This window comes from Ochlerotatus camptorhynchus, unplaced genomic scaffold (assembly GCF_037179485.1).
Source record: "Ochlerotatus camptorhynchus isolate MF236.1 unplaced genomic scaffold, CSIRO-AGI_Acam_v1.1 ptg000401l, whole genome shotgun sequence".
Classification (NCBI taxonomy): domain Eukaryota; kingdom Metazoa; phylum Arthropoda; class Insecta; order Diptera; family Culicidae; genus Ochlerotatus; species Ochlerotatus camptorhynchus.
The window spans coordinates 4,376,553-4,402,520 of NW_027040887.1; the positions used below are offsets into that span (position 1 = coordinate 4,376,553).

The window sequence follows — 25,968 nt, forward strand, 5'->3', positions numbered from 1 at the left end:
GAATTATCATTTGTGTTACACATCATGATCATACGATAATCCACTGATAATCCGATAATCCACGATAATCCACTGAAATGATAACAATCACTGTGTAATGTATCTCGAAATCTAGGAATTTGCTGTTTTCGGCAAAGTTGTTTTGGATGTCAAGTACTCAACAATATGGACCGGGAAGACATGTAGATGTAGAAAATCGATGACCACTGCCATTTTGAAATCCAATATGGCAGCCGTTGGTTTCAGAAAAACTTTCAAATACCCTACAATATGGGCATTTTGGAACTGAGATAAAGTGTATAGGCCGAAAATCAATGTCCACTGACATTTTGAAATCCAAGATGACGACTGTTGGTTTTAGATAAAACTGTAAAATAAATTGATCAAAATGGCGGCGGACATTGATTTTCGACATACATATCATTCTGATTTAAAAAATACCCACATTGTAGGTTATTTGACAGTTTTTCATAAATCAATCACTGATTTCAAAATGGCAGCGGACTTCAACTTCTGGCATCTACGTGTGATCCCGGTTTCAAAATTATCCATATTGTAAGGTACTGCTTTTGCTTTATCTAGGATTCCAAAATGGCAGCAAATTTTCTACATTTGTATGTCATCCCTGATCTATAAATACCCATATTGCAGGGTGTTTGACAGTTTTTTGACAGCCACCATCTTGGATTTCCAAATGATGGCGGTCTTCGGTTTTCGATCTATATACATCATCCCGTTTCGAAATTACCCGTTTTATAGAGTTTTTGGTTTTCTTGTGTTACGTGGGGAATTTTCAGTTCCAGTTGATAATGATGAACGGAGGTTATTGCTATTTCATATGATCATAACCTGTAACACAAATGATAATCGCATTATATCTCCAGAACTGTCCGTTGTGAATTTTGGGTTTGTAATGATCATGAGTGTAACCAAAATGAGAATGACATTATCTTTATCTGAAACGGTGGATTTGATTCCCTGGTCGCAAGGAGTATTCAATACTCCAAAAGCCAAAACTGGATAACTTCATAAAATATAACTCAAAAACGAAACAAAACACATCGTTTATTTTTTTTATATGTTATGTAAAAAAGCATAACTTTTCAATGAAGAATATAAAAACATATTACTCCCTCTGTCTACAAACCCTGATAACCATAAAAAAAACAAGTATAATCAATGTTTACAGTACAAAATCCGATTTTTTTTTTAATATTATTGTACGTTTTCTTAAAATAACTTTTAATTACCTTTCATTTAATATTTTGATCTGAACATATGGAAATGGCGATTTAGAAAAAATATCGAAAAAAACGATTTTTTGGACCACCCTAACAATAAATGGTTACCCTAATGACAAAACAAAAAAACAGTAGTCTAATATTTTGCAATAAGGAACAAAACTAAAAAAAATTATCGAAATTCTGAAAACCACTATATCGTTTTGCTTTGGAATGACTGTATATATATATATATAAAAGCCTCTCATACACAGTTTCAGTGAGATAACCATATTTTATGCTCTAACTCTTTTGTTTAAATTTTCTCACTAAAACTGTGTATGAAAGAATTGTAGATATAGTGAAAACCTACATTTTGTATGTTGTTTCGACTTGATTCTCATGAAATATAATTCAATTTTAGATTTTTAGAAAAAAAATCTTCCGATTTCATCCTCAAATGTTGCATAATATGTGGCCTTTCAGATTCCACATCAAGAAAAATTATATCTCTCTGCTCCTAATCAACTAATAAAATTTTACGCCGAAATATTCCAACAATTTATTTTACCATAAATTTTATATTTTTATAAGAGCATATATTTGTCCATAGCATTTTTTACAGGTCTATCGGAAGATGGGACAACTGTCATAATTGTTAAGAGAAAAGAGCTGCAACACATGAAGAAGAAGTTTCTTCATATAAGAGAAGCAGCGAACAATACAGCAGGATTTGGATTCAAGACTAAAAATGATAAAATTTGCGTAGACAGCAAGCATGTTTTGGAAGCTCAAGCCACGATGACTGTGACAAAGGCAACAATGTGCTACATAGCCTTCGTGAATGGTGGAAATCCTAGTGATATAGAGGTTGCTAGAATTCCGAAGGATAATTCTTTTTTTGCGGATAAAATCGAAGTCAGTATTACGGATTTTATTAACAAATATTTTATTGAACAGCTTGTATTAAAAAATATTTCTGTCAAATCTAGTATAGTATATTGAATTCTTTCAGATCAAGTATCTTCTGACTTTTTTTTTCTTTATCTTCGTTTCCAAATCCAAATCCAAATTGTATTTAAATTTTTTGAATCTCGATGCTATTAGCAAATATTTAATTAAATCGAAATAAACTTATAGCAGGCGCTATTATTCTTCCATCGAAAATTTTGCCAACTTCTCCTGCATAATTAGAAAAAACTGATTTCATCCTCTTAACACATACAGTCAAGATTCCCAAAGCGCGGATTCGTTAATGCTGGATTCCTATAGCGCGGATACAATAAGATTCCTATAGTGCGGTATAACCACGCTATGGGAATACAGGTCCATATGAAATTTGACCTAATTGGGGCCGAACTCTGATTTTGAAGCAATTTGGAAATATAATGTCCTGGAGTATTGGGGAAACTTATTGAGCAAATAGATGGTGAAATTTATCTGCCACTAGGGTCCTCTGGGAGAGCTGGAAGATCCGGAACAAACGTAAAAGTGGTCAATTCATGAAATGTGTCCAACAGATTCCCGTTTTTCGAAAGTACTTACAGAAGCCTCATTAGACCGAACTCTAACTTGATACCGGAAAATGGGCGCTGGAGGCCACTGGGTGACCTTCCGGAAGTTTCGGAACAACCGTAAAAGTGGTCATTTAATAAAATTGGTCCTAAAGTTCCGTGGTTTCTAACCTACAGTGTGGGTATTTCCGGAACTGTATATCATGTGATTTTGAAATCCAAGATGGTGACTTCCGGGTTGTTAAAAAGTGTCAAATACCCCACATTATGGATATTTCTGGAACGGGGACGACGTTTAGAGGCCGAAAATCGATGATTGATGCCATTTAGGAATCCACGATGGCAAATTACGGTTTGAGAAGAAATGTCGAAAAACCACAATATACACTGAGCCAAAGAAATTAAGAATTCCAGTAGAACCACTTATGAATTTTAACCACAAGAAATCGGTATGAATTTAACTGATATGCCTTATGAAAAATAATAAACAGACTGGAACCGAACCATGGACGTTGAGATTACAGGGCCTGTATCATGACTACTCATCTGTCAACGCTAAGAAGAATGGAACGGCTAAAGGCGAATAAGAGCTACCTCATGTTAGACGAAAACCTTGCATAAGTCATGTTGTTTTATGTTTTATTGGAAAGTGAGATACTGAAAAGCAAATTACATTGCCAGAAACACACGTATGGGAGAAAATTTTGTGAAAAACCCGGCTACCGGAAACCGGTGGGACTTGAACCCACAACTGCCACCTCGGTACGCGGGTACATTCCCAATTATACTGTGACATGTTTATGAAATTCATATGGGTCGTTCATAAGTGGAACTTGATGGAATTCTTATGTTCACTTGCCTTAGTGTAGATATTTTTTGAAACGGGACAACGTGTAGAGGACGAAAAAGGATGTCCTACGTCATCGGTGTTAGGAAAAGTGTCAAGTACCCCCACAATATGGGTATTTGCGGTACAAGGACAACGTGGAAGGAAGGAAATCAATGATTGGCGCTATTTTGGAACCCAAGATCCTGTTTATTTCTATCCACTTTACATATGTATCAAAATAATTATAATGTTTGTCGATGATTTGAAGTTCTTTCGGGAAGTTTCATCGTTAGTTGATTTCTGTGCCATACAAGCTGACATCGACGCGTTACTACACTGGTGCAGGCTAAACGAAATGGATGTAAATGCCCGAAAATGTAATGTAATTTCTTTCTATCGACCGCCAAGGCGTACGCAGTGCTTGGATTCATCAAACGAAACACGCAGCAGTTTGAAGACATTCATTGCTTGAAAAGTCTATATTGAAAAGTCTGGAGTGCTGGTGTGGGTGCCATACCATGTCGTTCAGATTAACCGGATCGAGCGTATTCAAAGGAACATTCTTCAATTTGCACCTCGTTTACTTCCGTGGAATGATCCGGTTTGATTACCACCCTACGAGCATCGCTGCGCCTACATCTACCGACCTTGGCAGCGGCTTTTTATATTCGACATCCTGAAGAGCAACGTAGACTGCTATACGTAGCAATATAAATGTAAACATTCCTGCCAGAACGATCCGGCCTGCAGATTTTCTCCGCCTTCCTGTGCACCGCACTCTTTATGGACAGAACCATCCGTTTGATGTTTGTTGTCGTCGTCTTAATGAAGTATTTGTCCTTTTTGATTTTAATGTATCTAAGACAATGTTTAGAAATAGGATTAGTGAATAGAAATATCTGTCTGTACAATCAGTTCGAAGACTAGTAAAATAAAATAAAATAAAATAAAATAGACCCTGAATACTTTAGAAAAATCCACGAGCTACTACTACCAGTTTCAGGAATTGACCATTTTTTCTTCGTATAAAAATTACCACTACAGTCTGTTATTTGAAATTAGCATCTTCAACTATGTAAATCGTTGACTTCACGTAGAAGTAATACTAAAAACATATAGTCAAAGTACATAACTCTGGATGGGAGCATACCATCAATTACTGTCAATGGTCGAAAGGTACAGTAGCAGCACCTACCCCACCCGTGTCCCCTCGAGATCGTCAAGTCGACGATGACAGGAGCACATATCGTGGTAGGGGTAAACAATAGTTGCAATTTCCAAACCTACGACTGGATGCCTTCCTTCAAATAACAACTGAAGTGCGGTAAAAAATCGGTAGAACTGTTTCAAACACACAGTTGGTACTTGAGCGGGTCGGTTTTCATCTCTTTTTGCCAGTGGTGGCGGGGGGGGGGGGACACCCCTCACCATCCCTCTCCAAAGGGGGAGTTTGGTAAAGAGAGATGAAAAAACCGATTTGTACCTTCCTTAAATGTTGTCCTAGCTCGCTTGTCTAATATCTATATACAATCTTCACACTGCCGTACTCTAACGGAACTATCAACTCTATGCTTTCATCTACTCCATCTATCGTATAAAAATTACCACTACAGTCTGTTATTTGAAATTAGCATCTTCAACTACATTTTTTTCTGTTGTTCGTGATCTTCTGGAAGGTCACCCTGCAGCCCCAGGGTCCATTTTTCGGTCACAAGTCTGAATTGATTCCAATGAGTCTTCCATAAGTGATTTCGAGATAACCACAGAGCTCAAGGACCAATTTTATGATCATCCGGAAGGTCATCCAGTGGTCGCCAGTATCCATTTCTCGCTCACAAGTCCAAATCCATTCTAATGAGTCTTCTACAAGTGCTTTAAAAAAACGAGTTCTAGGGCAAGTTTCATGAATTGACCACTTTTACGGTTGTTCCAAATCTTCCGGAATGACACCCAGTGGCCTCCAGTGTCAATTTTAGGGTCACCTGTCTAAATTCATTCTTATGAGCATTCTAGAAGTGCTTTCGAAAATAGCGCAGAGCTCTAGGACCAATTTCACGAATCGACCACTTTAACGGTTGTTCCGGATCCTCCGAAATGTCCCTTCATGGCCACCACGGTCTATTTTCTGGTCACAAGTCCAAGTTCTATCTGATGAGTCTAGTAGAAGTGCTTTCGAAAAATTCGTAGCTCTAGGACCAATTTCATGAATTCCCCAATTTACGGTAGTTCCGGATCTCCCGGCTTTGCCAGAGGACCAGCTGGTGCCCTAGTGGAAGCTAGATTTTAATTTAATAGATTCTGTAAATATATAGCTGCCCTAGATATATACAGTTGTATTCAGCGCATGTCGATTTTCATACAAAATGGCCAACTTTGAAATGCTGTAACTTTGTTCTCTTTTGATCAATCGAGTTCAATCTTTCACGGCAGAACTACAGTTCAATTTGGTAGAAACGAATTATAAAAAAAAAATATACATCTGTCGGAAAGTGAGATACTAGGTAAATTGTTCGAAATAACAGCATTTCCAATGTTTTGTATTTCTGTTAAGATTTGAATTTATAATTTGTTGCAGTACTCATGATTAAACAATTGTCACCCAATCAACAAATACGCAGCATAGTTGTAAAATTATAAAATTTTCGCAGAGCAAATATTTGCAAACCAAAAGCTGCTATTATTTAAAAAAATTGCTTTGACCCCAACTTTCCGGCAAAGACCACGAAAAATTTTATGTTTCATATATACAAAGTTGAGCATATTTTTTGTTCTGGCGTGAAGAGAGGACAAAGTTACAGCATGTCAAAGTTGGCCGTTTTGTAAGAAAATCAGCATGCTGTTATTCTGAACACAACTGTATAAATAATATTGAAACAAACCATTGCCAAACATGTTTTTTTAATCGTTAGGAATGGAATTTGCTAAAATGTATAATTATTTACCAACCATTATCACAAGCCTTCCAGAGCTCGCTACTCTAAAAGACGCCTGTTGATATAAATGAAAATGCACATGTAAAATAAAAAGTGTGCTTTAAAATATAACTGAAATTTTAAGCAACATTGGAAAAATAACTTTTTTATATTGATTTAGCATATAAGCTTAAATTCATTAATTATTTAGCAATCAGTATCACCAGCCTTCCAGGGCGGAAGCTTGCCATTCTAAAACATGCCTGTATATCTAAAAGAAAATGGCAATGCTCTTGAAAAAATAAAAATTTATACTTTAACATAAGACTAAAGTTTTCAACAAAATTGGTAAAACAATTTTGTATTCAGAATGTATCGGCTCGCACACCTGGACCCACCATCGACCCACAACGCATCCAGGTACCAACGGTTTTATTTCCCAAGGAAGGCGTGATCAGAGATTTTAGGCCTCAGAATATCCCAGCGGCGCCGACGGGGATTGAACCCAGGTCCTTTGGGATGAGAGGCAATCACGCTTACCACTTCACCACCGGTGCTGCTAAGTTGTTAGTAAAAAGTTGTTAGCATTCTGAAATTAAGAATTTATCGGCTTTCCAGCCGCAAACTTGCTGACATCATACACGCCTCAGGACTAAGCGGATCGTAACTATGACATTGCTTATTGAAACTTGAAATAATTTTATATTTATTTTGAATATGTTTTGAAACGTTTGTAAATTGTCTAGAATAAACTAGTTGAGTACTGAATATTGATTTCAGTTGTTAGAAAGTTATTAACAATTTGGAATTCAGAATTTACCAGCTTCCAAGCCGCAAGATCGCTGGCCTCATACACGCTCGCAGCCACAACCAAGATTAGTGCCCACAAATTCAGGATAGTTATTTTTTAAACTATTTCTGAACATATATAAGTATTGTTGATCGCTCACCCCAAAAGGGCCTAGGTTCAATCCGGGATTTTCTAAGGCATACAATCTACGATCACACCTTCCTTCGAAAGCAAAGCAAAGCCGATCCATGAGTTGATGGGTCGATTGGTACGATCCAGATGTGGGAGGTGCCTCCCTGGCGTCGGTACCATTGATACTTAGTACGGAAAAAAAATCAAAGAAAGAAAAAGTATTGTTGTATAAGTTATGAAATAATTATTTATGATTATATTGAGCAATTAACTTGTTTATAAAAATTCTCAATTATATCTTTAGCTGTGTGTAGAATCAATATTTCAGAAAGGTATTCATATCAAATAACTATTCCATAAAAAAATGTAAATTAAATGACACAGATGATTTCTTTTGGGGTTTGTATAAAATGTTTACTGAACGACTACATGAACTTTTTTTTTCGGTTTATTTGGAAATAATTTCAACTTGTTGCAATGGCCCTCTGTAGCGTATACTCGCGGTTCACATAGGAGACTAGGTACATTTACAATGCCTAGCTCATTGGTTGAAACAGTGGAAACAATTTCTAGATAAGAACGAGCATGTAGCATACATTGTAAAATGATTCCCTCTGACGCAATCCGAATCTATTCAAAATGGAAATGTGTGCATTGCTGGATGAACACGCGCTGCAGCAGCTGTTTTTTTTTCGTTTCTTGGTTTCCACATCACGATGGTCTATAGCGAGAATCGTTTTCATTTGATTTGAAAACTCAAAAAGTATGCTACAAACTTTCTACTTGTGGGCTATTATTGGTACCATTAGATTCCTTATGATTCGAAGAACGTTTTGGTATAAAAATAATCACATACTTCTATATGAAAAAACCAACTAATCATAGGTGCTAGATCATCACTTCTATCATGCTTACCCATACACACATGCGCGCGGCGTAGGATAAATGTGTACAGCAAATAACAAGTAGGAGTTCATTTCATTTTATGATTAGGGTGGCTCTTGACAGTGGCACCGTTTGAACCTTTCGCTTCTAAGAACTTAGAAAACTGATAAAATTTGAAAAGCAACGCAATTTGAAAAGAAGATCGATGATGGTTATAACGACAGCCCAGGACCACATTGGCGACACCTGGACATCTTCCGAGTGTCCCTGCGTAAGTTACCAGTGTCTAACGTTCATCAAAACCCATTATGCGGTACTTCTCATCGAATCATAATTCAAAAGCATCTTTCTTTTTTTTTAAGAATGCGAAATTGTGCGATGATCAAAATTTAAATAAGATGAGGGAACTTCTTTTACTCAGTTGGTAGATGCGCGACCCGATTCTGTTTTTGCACGAGGATACGTACCGTGCAAAAGTGTTGCATAGAGAAATCGTGCAAAAAAAGTTGATCTAGAGAAACCGGGAAAACTGGAAAAAAAACCACGAAAAATAATATGGGTATTTCCGGAACCAGTGCGATATGTAAAAGCCGAAATGCATGTTTGGCGTCATGTTGTTATCTAAGTGGTGACTTCCGGTTTGCTGGAAAACTTCGAAAATTCGTCAAATACCATACAAAATGGATATTTCCGGAACTGGTGTGACATACGGAAGCCGGACATGCATGTTTGGCGCCATTTTGAAATCCAATATGGCAACTTCCGGTTTGCTGGAAAATTGTTAAATTCGTCAAATATCATACAATATGGGTATATCCGGAACTGGTGTGACACGTAGCACCCAAAAATACATGTTTAGCGTCATTTTGAAATCCAAGGTGGAGCCTTCCGGTTTGTTGAGAAACTGCTAAAACTAGTAAAATATCATATACAGGTATACCTCAATATAACGTAACTATTACTTTTTACTTCAATCGTCGATATCTCACAAATAACAATTCAATCATACAAATCAACATTACCAATAGATGGGTAATTGTCTCATATATCCGATGGTGTTGTTAATTTGCTTGATTGAATGATCGTTTGCCAAAAATTTACGATCGAAGTCAAAGTTATAGTTACGTTATATCGAGGTATACCTGTAATATGGGTATTTCCAGAACCGGTGTGATATGTATAACCGGTTGACATGTAGAACCAGGATGATATGTAGAAGCCAGACCCGGAAGTTTTGGATTTCAAAATGGTGCCAAACATGCATTTCCAGCTTCTACATGTTATACCGTTCCGGAAACTCCCATATTGGATGGTATTTGAAGAGTTTTCGAAGTTTTACACGAAACCAGAAGTCACCATCTTGGATTTCAATATGGGGCCAAACATGCATTTCCGGCTTCTATATGTCACACTGGTTTCAGAAATACCCAAATTGTATGGTATTTGCAGGCATCAAAATTATCCCTATCCATTATCCATTATCCAATCTATCATTGGATATTATCCCTATCCCTATCCGGATAATTTTAAAACGGATAATAGTCAAGTTAAAATTATCCGGATAGAAAAGTTTTAAAATTATCCGGAGGAAGGAAAAAGTGGATAGGGATAATATCCATTATTTTTCCCTCCGGATAGTATCCGGAGTACTCCGAACAGTTTATGTTTAGAATAGGGATGTTTGATATGAAATATGTTCTCATCAATATGGGTATTTTTGGAATCGGAAAGATGGAAAATGATATCCAAAATGGCGGCTTCCGGTTTCATAGAAATTGGAAAATTCTGTCAAATACCCATCAATATGGGTATTTTTGGAATCGGGGTGATGTCCAGAGGCCAGAAATTGATATCCGACGCCATTTTGAAATTCAAAATGGTGGCCTCCGGTTTTTTTTTAAAGTGGGAAATACTTGCAAATACCCATCAATATGGGTATTTTTGGAATCAAGGTGATGTCCAGAGGCCAAAAATTGATATCCGACGCCATTTTGAAATCCAAAATGGCAGCTTCCAATTTCATAAAAAGTTGGAAATACTGACAAATCCCATCAATATGGGTATTTTTGAAATCGGGGTGATGTCCAGAGGCCCAAAATTGATATCCGACGCCATTTTGAAATCCAAAATGACTGCTTCCGGTTTTATATAAAATTGAAAATACTGTCAATACCCATCAATATGGACATTTTAGGAATCTGGGTGATGTCCAAAGGCCGGAAAATGATATCCTATGCCGTTTTGGAATTCAAGATGATGGCCATTGGGTTTAAAATAAGTGGCCAATTCCCTTAAATATTGGTTATTTCGGAACGAGGATGACGTATAGCTGCCGAAAACTGATGTCTCATGTCATTTAGGAATCCAATATGGTGACTATATCGTATAATATTTAACATATTTTATAAAAAAGGTGGCCACCTTATTATATTTCAAAATGGCGTTGGAAATCGATTTTAGGTCTTCATGCGTTACCCGATTGCCACTAAAACCCATATTTTGAGGTATTTCACTGGTTTTTAAAACCAATGGCAACCATCTTGGATTCCAGTTAGGTGTCGGACATCGATTTTCAGCCTCAACACGTCGTCTTCTATCCGAAAGTAGCCATATTGTAGGGTATTTGAAACTCTGTTTGAAACTAATGGCTTTCTTGGATTTCAAAATGGTGTCGGACATTGATTTTCGGCATCTACATGTCGTCCCCGTTCCAAAAATACTCATATTGCAGGGTATTTGCCACTTTTTCTGAACCCGATGGTTTCCACGTTGGATTCCAAAATGGTGTAGGACATCGATTTTCGGCTTTTACCGGCCGTCCCCGTTCTGAAAGTAGCCATATTGTAGAGTATTTGACACTCATTCTGAACCCATTGGCCACCGTATTGGATTCCAAAATGGCGTCGAACATTAATTTTCGGCACTTACACTTTTTCTTAATCCGAGTGCCGCCATGTTGGATTTCAAAATGGCATCGGGTATCGATCTTCGGCATCTACACGTCATCCCCGTTCTGAAAATACGCATATTATTGAGTATTGCAAACTTTCTGAACCCAATGGCCGGCATCATTGGATTCCAAAATGGCGACGGGCATTAATTTTCGGCACTTACACGTCGTCCCCGTTCCGAAAATACCCATATTGTAAGGTATTTGCCACTTTTTCTTTGGATTCTTGGATTCTAAGATAGTATCATACATCATCACAATGGTGTCAGATATCAATTTTCGGCCTCTGGACATCACCCCGACTCCTAAAATACCAATATTGATGGGTAGTTGACAGTATTTTCCATCTTCTATCAAACCGGAAGCAGCCATTTTGGATTTCAAAATGGCGTCAAATACCAATTTTTGGACTCTGGACATCACCCCAATCCCAAAAATACCCATATTGATGGGTATTTGACAGTATTTCCCACTTTTTATGAAACCGGAAGCCGCCATTTTGGATTTCAAAATGGCGTCATATATCAATTTTCGGTCTCTGGAGATCACCCCGATTCCAAAAATACCCATATTGATGGGTATTTGACAGTATTTCCCACTTTCTATGAAACTGTAAGCCGCCATTTTGGATTTCAAAATGGCGTCGGATGTCATTTTCCGGCCTTTGGACATAATCCCGATTCTAAAAATACCCATTTTTAGGAGTTCATATTTGATATCAAACATCCCTATTCTAAACATAAACTGTTCGGAGTACTCCGGATACTATCCGGAGGGAAAAATAATGGATAATATCCAAGTTAAAATTATCCAGATAATTTTAACTTGGATATTATCCGGAGGGAAAGAAATGTGGATAGGGATAGACTCCGTTTATTTCTATCCACTGGATAGGTCTATCCGGATAATTATATTATCCAGGCCTATTTCTTTACGATTTTTTGCAGTTTTAAAGCAAACCGGAAGTTGCCATCTTGGATTTCAACATGGGGCGAAACATGCATTTCCGGCTTCTATATGTCATACCGTTCCGGAAACTCCCATATTGAATGGTATTTGACGAGTTTTCGCAGCTTTTCAGCAAACCGGAAGTCACCATATTGGAAGTAAAAATGACGCCAAACATGCATTTCCGGCTTCTAGATGTCATGCAGGTTCCGGAAATACCCATATCTTATTATACTTGGAGAAAAACCCTATAAAAAAGCTATAAAATTGTCTCGGTTGATAAGGCGCGAAAAAAAGACCAAACCACCCCTCGCCTCTAAATACTACGTAACTTTTGAATGACCCCTTACGAAAACAAGAATATGATGGAAAATAATTCTCTATTCTGCATAACTCGAGAACTAATAAAGCAAATGGAACCAAATTTCGCATGTGAAGGTATAAGGAGATGGTCATAGGGGGTAGCGCCTTAGATAAGAGGGGGGGGCTACTTACAATAAAGCAACTCAATCTTATATGGAATTCCGAGCAAGGCCGGGCACACTCAGCTAGTTTCATATTTTATGGCATTTACAATGATATCTTATGATCAGGAAAGACAAGCTATTTTGAAATACATCAAATTCTAAGACTGCATCGGGAATCGAACCAACATGGTCTTGCTCTATTTCTGGAACTTATTACCGAATGAGATCAGTCCTTAGATAACAATACTTTTTCGGATAAGAACAGTCAAACGCTTGTGTTCATTCTGCTGTTTTGGATATGTGTATGTAATTGGTTCATTCTTGCGAACGGTTCATCCAAAAAATTCAAATCGGACGTTGTTATGCGGGTGGTCGACTTCCTTTGCCCTTAAGGTGTACTTTGGAGCAATGAAACCGCATGGGCTTCGTTGAATATCATCATAAAAATTGGTTCAATGAACAACTATGGTAATGCAAATCATTAGGTCCTTATGATTCTGAACGCTAGGTTTGCATTTTTAATTTTTTATTATTTTCGGATCATTCGTTGGCGTGAGAGGTATGGATGCTAACCACTACGCCGGCCCAGTGGTTCGATAAGTACCAAATCGTGGCATACATTAATAGCTCCTCAGGTTTGCGTTATGGAAGCCTTGTGTCTTAAGCAAAGTTGAGCCTTAGTACCTAGACCTACATTTGGTGACATCATTTTAGTTCAAAATTGTGCGACTAGGCAAGTTATTAGAAGATGTAATTTTAAACAACTCTACTGACCAGGGCTGTGGAGTTGGATCGACGTTGACTCGAACAAATCATAATAAAAATGTACATCAACGAATTAAGGATGAACAAGTGCCGTATGCGTGATCGATCGAGTTTCCACTTGCTGCAATTACGGCCTCCACACGCTTCCGGAATGCACGGCAGGTTCTAATAATGTAGTCTGGATCCATTTCTCTCCAGGTACGGGTCAATGTTTGTCTGAGGCTTGCTGTACTCGGGTGGCGTTTAGAACAGGCCTTGGCCTTCATGACGCGCCATATTGAGTAATCCAGCGGATTAAGATCGGGGCTGGATGGCGGCCACATATCCTTCGCCCAGAGGTGTGGCATGGAGCCCCATCTAGTTGAAATACAACATTTGGCTTCGGACCGTACTGTTCTTTGATCCACGGAAGAACATACTTACTTAAAATCCCGATGTAGACCTCCGTGTTGACCTTGTCGCCTTCTGGAATGAACACCGGGTCCATTTTTTTGCCATCGGCAGCCACCAATCCAAACACCATAACTCTAGTAGGATGCTTGGTCAGATACACGTTCTTGTCGGTTCTGGAATTTGATACGGGATCGACGGTAAACATGCTCTCGGTGAACAGGATTACCGGATGTTTTCGCTTAGGGAAGTTCAAGATTTTCTTGCATCGTTCGACTCGTAGCTCCCGGATGCGGTTGGTAATCATGTGGGTTTTTTCGCAGCCCTCGACTTCGCCCCGCAATCTACCTTTACGATCTTCGGTGCCGTAAAGTCACTGATCCCGTGTTCCTTTGCCATTTTCTTTATTGAACGCACTGGATCCACCCGAATCTTACTTTTGATAGCAGCGATAACCCTCAGAACCCGATCTGACCTCGGATGACCTGTGGCCACCTTCGCAAATAGTTGTCCTTTCTTTTCTCGGTCTAAAACCCTTTTGACGGTCCACCGGGACGGTACCACGGCGATTGAAATGTCTTTTTGCGAAATTTGCGCGTGGGACAAATCACGAATACGCTGCCACTTCGTCATGGAGCAACTGTCAAACTAAGCAAATCATTTTATTTTATACACAGCCTACTACGGTATGAGCTATATAGGTTACGTGCATGCAAAGAAAACCAAGGTATTGTATGCACAGGTGAAACGGGAACCTTATTTGTACGATGGTGCAAATATTATCACGCATGCGGTATTAAAGAAAATATTGTGAATTTAAGCAAAAATATTCCATGGGCAATGGTAAGGAAATTGATTCAGTGATTTTTTTGACGTAGGACTACGTCTTTCGGGAAGATGGGGGTACAATTTATGAAAAGCGAAAAATGAAATTATGAAAGATTTTGAACGTCAATAACTTAGCTGCCCCAGAACCAATTTCAATTATTTTATCACCAATCGATCAGAAACATTTCTACGCATCGATAACAATACTATTGACTGTTGATTTTCAAATTGAAACTATTGAAAAAGTGGTAAATGTCAAGCATTGTCCAAAAGCTTCTAAATAACTTACAAATCCACCAATTACGTACATGCATGTGCTGCTTCCCCAACACAGTCATCAGAGAATGGTTCCTAGATGAAACAAGTCGAAGTGACATTCGCCTACGATCTTCGGGCGTGTACGAATAGGGAGGATACAATTGCGGAACATTTTGTTGCCAATTCAGAACCACACGCCCCCAACGACCACACTAAATGCTGTTTTTTTCCCCTTGGATTTGTTTTCCGTGCTGAGCACCAATGCTACCCACACCCATGCTTGGCATACACAGTTTTGGTCACGAACTGCTCATTTGCTAATAACTTTGCACACAGTTGACGGAACATAGTTCTTTTTGAAGCAGTAGATAGAATAGAGTGTAAGCTTGTTATAGATATGTAAAATAAAGCAGATTTTAATGCTAGTAGTAAACTGTATTTGTTTTTTGCGTTGTAAAAATGAGGTGAGAAATGCTTACTACACATCTCGGAATTTAAGTGTTAAATTGATTAGTGCTGATTCAAATGTTAAGCTTTACCTAATCTTCGCATATCTATAGTAAACTAACTATGAGCCGAATCTATCAATTACTTCAAAGAAAAATAAATTTCAACATCTGAGTGAAAAGTTTTTACCAAATGAGCAGTACAACTGTGCATGCCCACACTTGGACCCTACCTATCGACCCATCAACTCATGAACCGGGAATTTCGAAGGAAGGCGTGATCAGAGACGTTATGCCTCAGAACTTCCTGGCAGCGTTGACCGGGATTGAACATCAAAATGATTCAAAAATCAAATAATTTGTTCGGGAAAAAATTATGTTCTATTTGTAGTTAAAACGTTATTTTTTCCGTTTCACTTTCATTAACTGAGAAACCTTCATTGTATGCATTCTCCTGCTGCGCGACATCTTCGAAAACGTCCGAACCGTAAAAAATTTCGTAGTCCTACGTCAACAATGCGGTTGTGTCTTGTACACCACCCTCCAACTTTTTAAATAAAAAGAGAGAGAGGTGGATTAGTAATTTCCATTTAATTCCACTACCTTATTTGCTTACCCTTGACAGATACGCATATTCCATATTCAGTAGAATTAAATGGAAATTACTTACTTACCTTACTTACCTTACCAAACAGGCTAAGGCCTTGTTGTCCTCTGCTGTCCGAAGAAGTCGTCTCCACTCTACTCGATCCATGGCCACAGTTCGCCAGCCTCGTAGTCTGCGAAGGGTCCGCAGGTCACCTTCTACTTGGTCGATCCACCTTGCCCGCTGCGCGCCTCTTCTTCTTGTTCCTGTTGGGTCGCTTTCTAGAACCATTTTCACTGGGTCGTCGTGCGGCATTCTTACGACGTGCCCAGCCCACCGTAGTCGCCTAATTTTTGCAATGTGGACGATGGATGGTTCTCCTAGCAGCTGGTGCAATTCGTGGTTCATTCGCCTCCTCCACGTTCCGTCATCCATCTGCACTCCACCGTAGATGGTACGCAACACCTTCCGTTCGAAAACACCAAGGGCGCGTTGGTCCTCCACGAGCATAGTCCAGGTCTCGTGGCCGTAAAGGACCACCGGTCTAATCAGCGTCTTGTAGACAGTCAACTTCGTGCGGCGGCGAATTTTATTCGACCGGAGCGTCCTCCGGAGTCCAAAGTAGGCACGATTCCCTGCCATAATGCGTCTTTGAATTTCTCTGCTGGTATCATTTTCGGCGGTCACCAGTGAGCCCAAATACACGAACTCATCGACCACCTCGATTTCGTCACCGTCAATCTGAACTCGGGGTGGGAGGCTAACATTGTCTTCCCTAGAACCTCTTGCTTTCATATATTTTGTCTTTGATGTGTTGATGGCAAGTCCAATCCGTCTAGCTTCAGCCTTCAGTCTGATGTACGTTTCCGCCATCATCTCAAAGTTCCGTGCCATAATGTCAATGTCATCGGCGAAACCAAGGAGCTGGATGGACTTCCTGAATATCGTGCCACTCGTGTCTATCCCAGCTCTTCTGATCACACCTTCTAACGCGATGTTGAACAGCAGACACGAAAGTCCATCACCCTGCCGTAACCCCCTTCGAGATTCAAAGGGACTCGAGAGTGTCCCCGATACTCGAACAACGCACGTCACTCGATCCATCGTCGCCTTGACCAATCGCGTCAGTTTATCCGGAAATCCGTACTCGTGCATAATCTGCCATAGCTGATCTCGATCGATTGTGTCGTATGCGGATTTGAAATCGATGAACAAATGATGTGTGGGCACGTTGTATTCGCGGCATTTCTGCAGAACCTGCCGAATCGCGAAAATTTGGTCCGTGGTAGCGCGGGCACCCATGAATCCCGCCTGGTATTGCCCCACGAACTCTCTTGCATATGGTGACAGACGGCGGCATAGAATTTGGGAGAGTACCTTGTAGGCGGCGCTCAGCAGTGTGATCGCGCGGTAGTTGCAGCAATCCAACTTGTCGCCCTTTTTGTAGATTGGGCATACGACACCTTCCATCCACTCCTCCGGTAATATCTCCTCCTCCCAAATCTTGGCAATTACCCACTGCAGCGCTCTAGCCAGTGCTTCACCACCGTATTTCAATAGCTCTTTCAATAGCTCACTTGGTAGTTGATCTACACCAGTTGCTTTGTTGTTCTTCAGCCGACCGATCTCCTCCTCAACTTCTTGAAGATCAGGGGCCGGTAGCCTGTCGTCTTCTGCGCGTGCTCCAAGGTCTGTTGCCGTGCCACCTTCGTTTTCTGCTGCTTCACCGTTGAGGTGCTCGTCATAGTACTGCTTCCACCTCTCAATCACCTCACACTCGTTCGTGAGAAGGTTACCGTCCAAGTCCTTGCACATATCGGCTTGCGGCACGTAGCCTTTGCGCGAACTATTTAGCTTCTCGTAGAACTTCCGTGTGTCGTTTACGCGGTACAGATTTTCCATCGCCTCGCGATCTCGATCTTCCTGCTGACGCTTCTTCCTTCGGAAAACCGAGTTTTGTCTGTTCCGCGCTTGTCTGTATCTGTTCCGCCGTATCTGTCTGTCTGTTCCGCCGCTACAGCAGTACTACCTATGGCTGAACGGATGTCCCTCCAGCCATCTTCAAGAGAAGCTGCGCCAAGCTGCTCTTCCGTGGGTAGTGCAACTTCCAGTTGCTGCGCGTAGTCCTGGGCAACTCCAGCGTCCCGTAGTTGCTCAATGTTGGGTCGCGGCGTTCGACTTCAATGTGTGTTATGCACCGTCGAGAGTTTTGAGCGCATGCATACTGCAACTAGGTAGTGGTCCGGATTCTATGTTCGCACTGCGGTACGTGCGGACGTTGATAATGATTTGGTTTTCTGTGTGTTGGTCAGGTGATCTCCAGACGGCTTTGTGGGTATCCTTGCGGGGGAAAAAGGTACTTCGAACTACCATTCCTCGAGATGCTGCAAAGTTCACGCATCATTGGCCGTTGTCGTTCGATACGGCATGCAGGCTGTTTGGCCCGATTGCCGGTCTATACATTGCCTCCCGTCCTACCTGAGCGTTCATGTCGCCGATGACGATTTTGACGTCCCGTTGCGAACAGCCGTCGTACACCTGCTCCAGCTGCGCATAGAACGCTTCTTTCTCGTCGTCGGGTCTCCCTTCGTGTGGGCAGTGCACGTTGATGATGCTGTAGTTGAAGAAACGGCCCTTAATCCTCAACTTGCACATCCTCGCGTTGATCGGCTGCCAACCAATCACGCGTTGGCGCATCTTACCCAGCACTACAAAGCCGGTTCCCAGCTCGTTGGTGGTGCCACAGCTCTGGTAGAAAGTAGCCGCTCGATGCCCGCTTTTCCATACCTTTTGTCCCGTCCAGCAAAGTTCCTGCAGTGCTACGACTTCGAAGTTGCGTGGTTGAAGTTCGTCATAGATTAACCTATCGCAACCCGGGGAGCGATTTGCAGTTCCATGTTCCGAGTTTCCAATCGTAGTCCTTATTTCGTCGCGTAGGTCTGTGCCGATTGTTCCGATCCGTATTTCTTTCTTCGGTATTTGCAACTTTGTTTTTTTCCAGGGCGGCTTGTTGGGCCTGCCCCAACCCCCTGTCTCGCCGGGGGACCATCGTGCACAGCTCTGTTTAGAGTCCCACGCTGGCACTAGGACGGTGATCAGCCGCTCCTAACATGGAGAACAGACGCCGTTTTGAGCCGCACCTCCATGGTGAGCAGACGCTGGAAATTACTGATCCTTATCTCTCTCTCTCTCTCTCTCTCTCTCTCTCTCTCTCTCTCTCTCTCTCTCTCTCTCTCTCTCTCTCTCTCTCTCTCTCTCTCTCCCTCTCTCTCTCTCCCCCCTCTCTCTCTCCCCCCCCCCCTCTCTCTCTCTCTCTTTCTCTCTCTCTCTCTCTCTCTCTTCTCTCTCTCTCTCTCTTTATACAGGTATTCCATCTAGACGCCCACAATCATCAGGGTTTTTTTTAAAGAAAACTCGGATATTATCAAAAAAGGTCCTTCTTTACTCACTCACTCATAGGTAAATAAATTAAATAAACCAATAGAAAATATAAATGCAGGCAATCATGCAATGAACTGTGTGAACCTTGTTTGCTGATGTTACAAATATTTATGAAGAAGAAATTCCAAGCTTCAACATGCTAGTAATTTATTTACCGTATTCTGGAATGTCCTGAGACAATTGAACTATAATACCACAGACAAGCAGACATTACATCCTACAAATGGTCATCGATATCGCTTTTAACAGTCAACTTATGTGTTTCTTAGTTTGTAGTACCACCAATGTGGCGCTCATAATCAACAGATGGCAGTAGTGTTTTAGGGACGATGTTTTACAATGGAAAATGTTCAATGTGTTATATCTTATTGTCTATGGCAATGCTAAAATTTTTTTTTAATTATTTTATTGACATAAAATAGCGCCACTAATCGTTAAAATTTTCTAATAACCCTCAATAGAAACAACTGATCACAATTTTAAACAAAATGCTTCTATTTTCTAACGATAATTGGAAGAATGCCGCAAAAGCTCAACGCAGATGTCGCCACTTCATGATGATGATAATGTTGACAGACTGCATATAAAATTCGTGAAAATTAGCCTAAAATCATAATTTTCATCAAGCCAGCGTAAAATCCTTCCAATATAACATTCGAATTGAAGAAGAAAACGTTTATACGATCAGACTGATGTGTATCTTTGACTTTTCCAGGTGAACTTTCATAAGATATATTCATTTTATTTCACGGCTCCATCAATGCTGCATCGTAAATATGATGTAAACAGTTTTGCATGGGCGTATTCTGTTCGCGCGAAAAGGGCCTAACACATATTGTTTCCAAAAGTTGATAGATTTTTAGCGATGGGCCCAATCTTAGATCCATAGTTAACATTAGAGCTATTTCCCCTACTTCCAATCAAAAAAAGTGCAATTTTTTACGAAAATTTGACCTTGTCGAAAATCAAAATGCTCCTCGAGTAGGGTATTATTTTCGTCGGCAGATGTTACAAGACGCCGGTATATCGCATTTTAAAGAAGCTTTGATAACCCTTAGAGAAGGCTGATAGATCTGTAGCTGGAAGGAGAGGAAAGATCCTTCCCAGGTTTACGGATCAGTATGACGTTAGCTAACTTCCAGCAAGAGGAGAAAAAGCCAAGCACTGAAATCTGTGCCAGGTAATCATAGAATCTAGAACTCGTATGTTTGAGCTCTAGATTTAAGATGTTATCGAAACCTGGGGTCTTCATGTTTTTGGAAGATTTGATATAGGCCAACAGTTCGTCAGCTGAAAACCCTGAAACTTCGGGGAAGTTGTTGGAAATCAAAGTAAGTTTGGCTGCATTTTCAGCGACAGCAGCCTCATGTGGACTAATCATATTTTGCCCGAGATTACGGGACCTGATGAAGTGTTGGCCAATCACAGCAGCCTTCTCAACAGTAGTTCTCAGATCAACCACTGAATCATCAGGACGATTCATTGGAACCAGTGGTGGAATGGGTCTGCGCTTATTTTTTAAGGTTCTGGTTAGATTCGTTATTACTGAGATCCACCATCCTGGCCTGAATGATCTTTGTTAATTGATTACAATTGGACTTCAGGCAGACCAGAACGCTGGTACTGCCTACGAATGGTGTAACGGTGTTTAGTCAGGTCTTTAGTAGAGCTGTCAAGGTCCAAAGTGTTATTCACCTGTCTGGATACTGGCACGTGTTGTTCCCTTGCCCGGGATATTGCCTCCACGATAGATTGCAGACACCGGTCAACGTCTTCGGACGTCTCCGGTTGGACGTCTCCGGTCGGACGTCTCCGGTCGGACGTCTCCGGTCAGACGTCTCCGGTCGGACGTCTCCGGTCGGACGTCTCCGGTCGGACGTCTCCGGTCGGACGTCTCCGGTCGGACGTCTCCGGTCGGACGTCTCCGGTCGGACGTCTCCGGTCGGACGTCTCCGGTCGGACGTCTCCGGTCGGACGTCTCCGGTCGGACGTCTCCGGTCGGACGTCTCCGGTCGGACGTCTCCGGTCGGACGTCTCCGGTCGGACGTCTCCGGTCGGACGTCTCCGGTCGGACGTCTCCGGTCGGACGTCTCCGGTCGGACGTCTCCGGTCGGACGTCTCCGGTCGGACGTCTCCGGTCGGACGTCTCCGGTCGGACGTCTCCGGTCGGACGTCTCCGGTCGGACGTCTCCGGTCGGACGTCTCCGGTCGGACATCGTAGTCGATGGTTGTGTCAAAGCAGTGTTGATATCGATCTCTGTTGACACGATGGAAGTTGCGCCGGGAAGTTTCGAATCGGTAGTCCATGTTGCTGATATAGATGTCGATGGTGGCGTGAGCTCCTGACCGATTCAATCGTTTAGGAGTGTCCGGTTCAAGATATTGTACTGCGCTTCCTGCAGTTCGTTGTTCAGGATGGTGCCGTTTTGATTGCGCCGACTGTTGCCCCAGGCTTGATGTTTGGCGTTCAGGTCGCCAGCGATGATGAAGTTTTCCCGCCGTCGTGTTAGCTGAAAATATCTCGTCGCAGGTCTGCTGCCGACCTGTCCCTGATGTTAACTTGTTTTGTGCAGTTGTGGTAATGGGGCCGACAGGAGTAGAAACTACTCTTAAGCTGAAAGCTTGGCAATAGTCGACAGCAGATGTTTCTCCTTAGCGCAATGGCCACTCCTACTCCCGAAGAACTGGTTCGATCTAGCCTCACGAGCCGGAAATCGGGAAGGTTAATTAATTTCGAGTTTCAGGAGTGTTTCAGTGGCAGTTTCATGATGGCAATGTCGATGTTTCGTTCATTGAGAAACTCAACGAACGCGATGTTCTTGTTCTTGAGCGAGCAAGCGTTCCAGTTGACTAGATTCAACACTTCAGAGGCCATGGTCGATGACGAAAAGGCCCAGAGTGTAAATCTGGTCGTAACGGGTTTTGCAACTGCGCAAACGTGTGGCAAGTTGGTTTAATACGGGGATCAGCTACTCCGCTGCATCTGTGTTTTCGTTTGGTGGTGGTGCATCATCATAACGCCTCGATAGTCCCGGAGGGGAAGACCTCAGTTGCGGGATGCAGCGGTTGCCGCATATATTTGACGATTCGAATTTAACGAAGGGTTGGGCACCCCAGCGGTTAACGAGACTGATGCGACTCTATCTACGATGCAGAAAAGATTGTGTTTTGCTGTGGCTAGCTGCACGCATGCTGAGTAGATAGAAGGAAGATTTATGTCGATTTTGAAGATTTCCTGCAAAAAGATGAAGCACGATGCAAGTAGATGCGAGAAATTAAAGATGATTTTTCGAAGATTGATTCACTAGTGTGAGATTTTTTGAGCATCTAGAATTGAGATTGTCGTTCCCCTCGGCAGCAGCAGCAGCCAGTCGGTTGTTGAGTGGGAGTGGCGGACGCACCGGAATCGGACACCGTTGGTCAATGGCAGGGAAGTCCTGCCCGTTGTTTTCCGGTACCTGTGGCCTGGTTGATTGCTTGTGGAAACTTTTTTTGCGGATTGCAACGAACTCCGCTCGTTGTGGGCAGTAAATATGGGAACAGCTTCCTCCATCATCTCACAAGCGGCGGAGTTGTACTTTTTGTCACATTTGTTGCAGTGACTTTTGGTTCCATGCCTGAACAGTAAACAGTTGGTACATTGAGTGACGTCACGATGGATCGGCTTGTACCGTTCCCATTTCACCACGATGTGGAATAGGGCTCGAACATTGATCCTTCATGCACGTTGAATTCTTCTCGATGTGGACCAGATGCAGCTGATCACGATACTTATGAGTGGCGTCATGGCGAGCCATCTTGTAAATTTGCACCACTTTGAGGCCGTTCGCTTTCAATTCATCCGACAGTGTGTCGGTATCCATATCCGGGACCCCCCGCAGCTCCACCTGAAGCGGCTTGTTGGCTTCGAGATCGTGGGAGAAATATTCCACCTTCAGTTTGTCCAGCATGGCTTGAACCGCCTTGTAGTGTTTCATCGCTAGGACCATCAGCTTGTAGCTTGTAAGCGGATGGTAATTAGGAGACCTTTACTAATGTAAAAGTCCATAGTCTCCCGCAAGCCGTCTGGGAATCCCTTTACGAAGTTTCTCCTTCCTTTCCACCTTCGGTTCGTTGCCATTGGCCAATATGGCGTGACGGTTGTTCGCCTGAAGCTTCTTCGATGTCAACTGAGCGTCGGCGGCATCTGATGGGGTCGTGCGATGCTTCACCAAACACCGCGAAGGAGAGAGCGCGAACACTATCGCAACGAACTTTCCGAACAACTCGAGAGCGAGCTAAAACCGAACTGAACTGCTTGACGGTCAGAGCAGAGAATGCCCCGACACAAAATATACTGGTACGCTCTTTTATCGTGCAGTTGGCTCGTATCTAAGTTCTCTCGATAGTCATAGCGAGCGAGAAGGTGATTGGTTGATTACGGCCAATAAGTTTAATCAATTTTCAATTGTTAACCATTGATAGACAGCTATCATCTTTATACTAAGCAAATCTTACATCCAATTTGAATGAAATGGTGTAATTGAAATTGAAATTCATTTAAAAATGACCGTGTTATAAGCGTTCAAAACCTAACACTATTTCGTAACGCGTTTTTTTTTTTATTTGCGCCTCAGTATAGTCCACAAGGACGTAGCCCTACGACAACAAATATAAGCAAGAAAACGATTTTTCCAGAAGCACCCTAAGTCAATTATAAAAAATGCTATAAAATAAGAACGCTAACAGGTAGGAGAAATGATTCCTTCACTTAGTTGTTTGAAATTAACTTAACTGCAATTTTGTAGAAGAATGTGTGAATACTCGTTGTATCAAGTTTTATCAAACACTTTCGAGTGGCCTTGTATCGTGCAAATTAGGTTTAACACTCCATTCTGAGACGGCTGAGTAATTTCAGTTTGCTGTAGTAGAATTTACAAATTGTATTTGTTTGTAATGCTAATTGAACATCCGCAGTATGAATCACTCACTGTCAGCTCATAAATGTTTGCTGTTATCGTAGTAGCTCTATAAGCAATTTGTTTGTTTTGACTTCACCGTTCCCAGCAGAATACAACAACCGAAAATGCAATTATTTAGTTACGTTAATTTTCAAGTTCAACCTCCACCCAACAGCATCGTGTTTATCTGCCATGACGAGGTCATGCGGTTTGGAAACATACAATTCTCTCGTTAAATCCGTTCCTACTAGCCTGGTCAGGAAAACAATATTCCGCCTCCTTTCCAAGGATACTGATATTTAAGCTTCGCTCATATACCCTGCTTTAGGGCTTGTTCCTTTCTGAAACCTGCACAAGGAAGGAAGCAAAACTGCTTACGATAGTTTTATATATTTACTCAGACCCCCAAATTGCCGCCCGTGGTAGACTAAATATACATGTGTACCTCTCACATACCTACTCCCGCCAAACTTCATACGATGACATTATTTCGACTGGTTCGGTCTGGTCTCCTTCTTCTCCCATGACCGATCCGTGTGCTGTGTACAGGAAAGTGAATGCGGAATTATAATGTGTGACAAGATGAGTTACCCGACACCGACACCATCATCAGCGTCATCGGCAGCCGCAACCAGCAATGTATTCATTCCATTGGTTGACTTGACGGTTGAAGCAGTTGATGAAGATTTATGTGAGAATAAACGATATTGGTCACAGCCACGTAATAGATGGCAGCTCATGGAATAGTGTGGCCACTTTAACTCAATTTAGCAGCGATTTTCGCGCGCGATTTCGTGATCAGCACTGTGGTGTCGCAGTGCTCGGTGGAATCCGGGAAGAAGCGGGTTCATGTCTCCGTTTTGGTGGATGATTTTATAAGCTCACGGTACATTAAAGTAACGCAGAGACTGAGTAAATTTTCTTAAAAAAGTGGAGCTACTTTTATCGGCCATGCGCTATTAAACATTTTCATGAAATCACTGACATTTCAAAATATGCATATCACCGGAAAAAATCGGCTCACACGCGCTAAATGTCAACGTGATTTTGTGCTTCGCTCATCCAGCACTTTCCTGTGCTACAATACAATTGACTTTGGCAGTCATTGTAATGTTACGTGGCCGAGACAGCAGCAAAGCTGTCGGTTGTTCGCATATATAGAGCCTTGTGCCACGCGATGTCGTTGGCGTTGAAGGAGGACCAATATGGTGAACGTTAACAAGCATGAGCAAGCATGGCAACATTACGGAAATGGCAAATGATGACATTACTGTTAGAGCAATACTACAGGCTGTGGGATGTTGCGGTCGCCCGGTTGTCAGGGTGTCGAAGTGAACTTTTCGGCACATCACCATTTCGTGGAAATGTGGTGCAAGGTCATGCACGGCTGGTTTGGGTAATTCTTTCCGACTTGTGCTACAGTGAGTGCTGTATAATAATCACATACGTGATAATGGAAATGGTGTCGTCTGAGTGGGTATAAATTCAGGGGCAGAATGGCGTGTGTGTTGACGTAATTCGTGTTAGGAAAGTGTTGATGTTCGGACAAATCAGAAAGCATGTTTACGGAAGTCGGCACGGCGACGTATTGCGTTGTCGTTTTATGTGGTAAAGCACAACCGGGAATTATTGCGTGATTTGGAGGCATGCTGTTTGGGTGACGCTTT

The 25,968-nt window shown here is 41.7% G+C and overlaps 1 protein-coding gene across 8 annotated transcripts in view; it reads right to left on the bottom strand.

Annotated features, from left to right (window-relative positions):
• The window catches only part of ATP8A (ATPase phospholipid transporting 8A1), a 366,350-nt gene that overhangs the window by 209,613 nt on the left and 130,769 nt on the right, over positions 1-25,968 (bottom strand). The gene's annotated exons all lie outside the window — the stretch shown is intronic.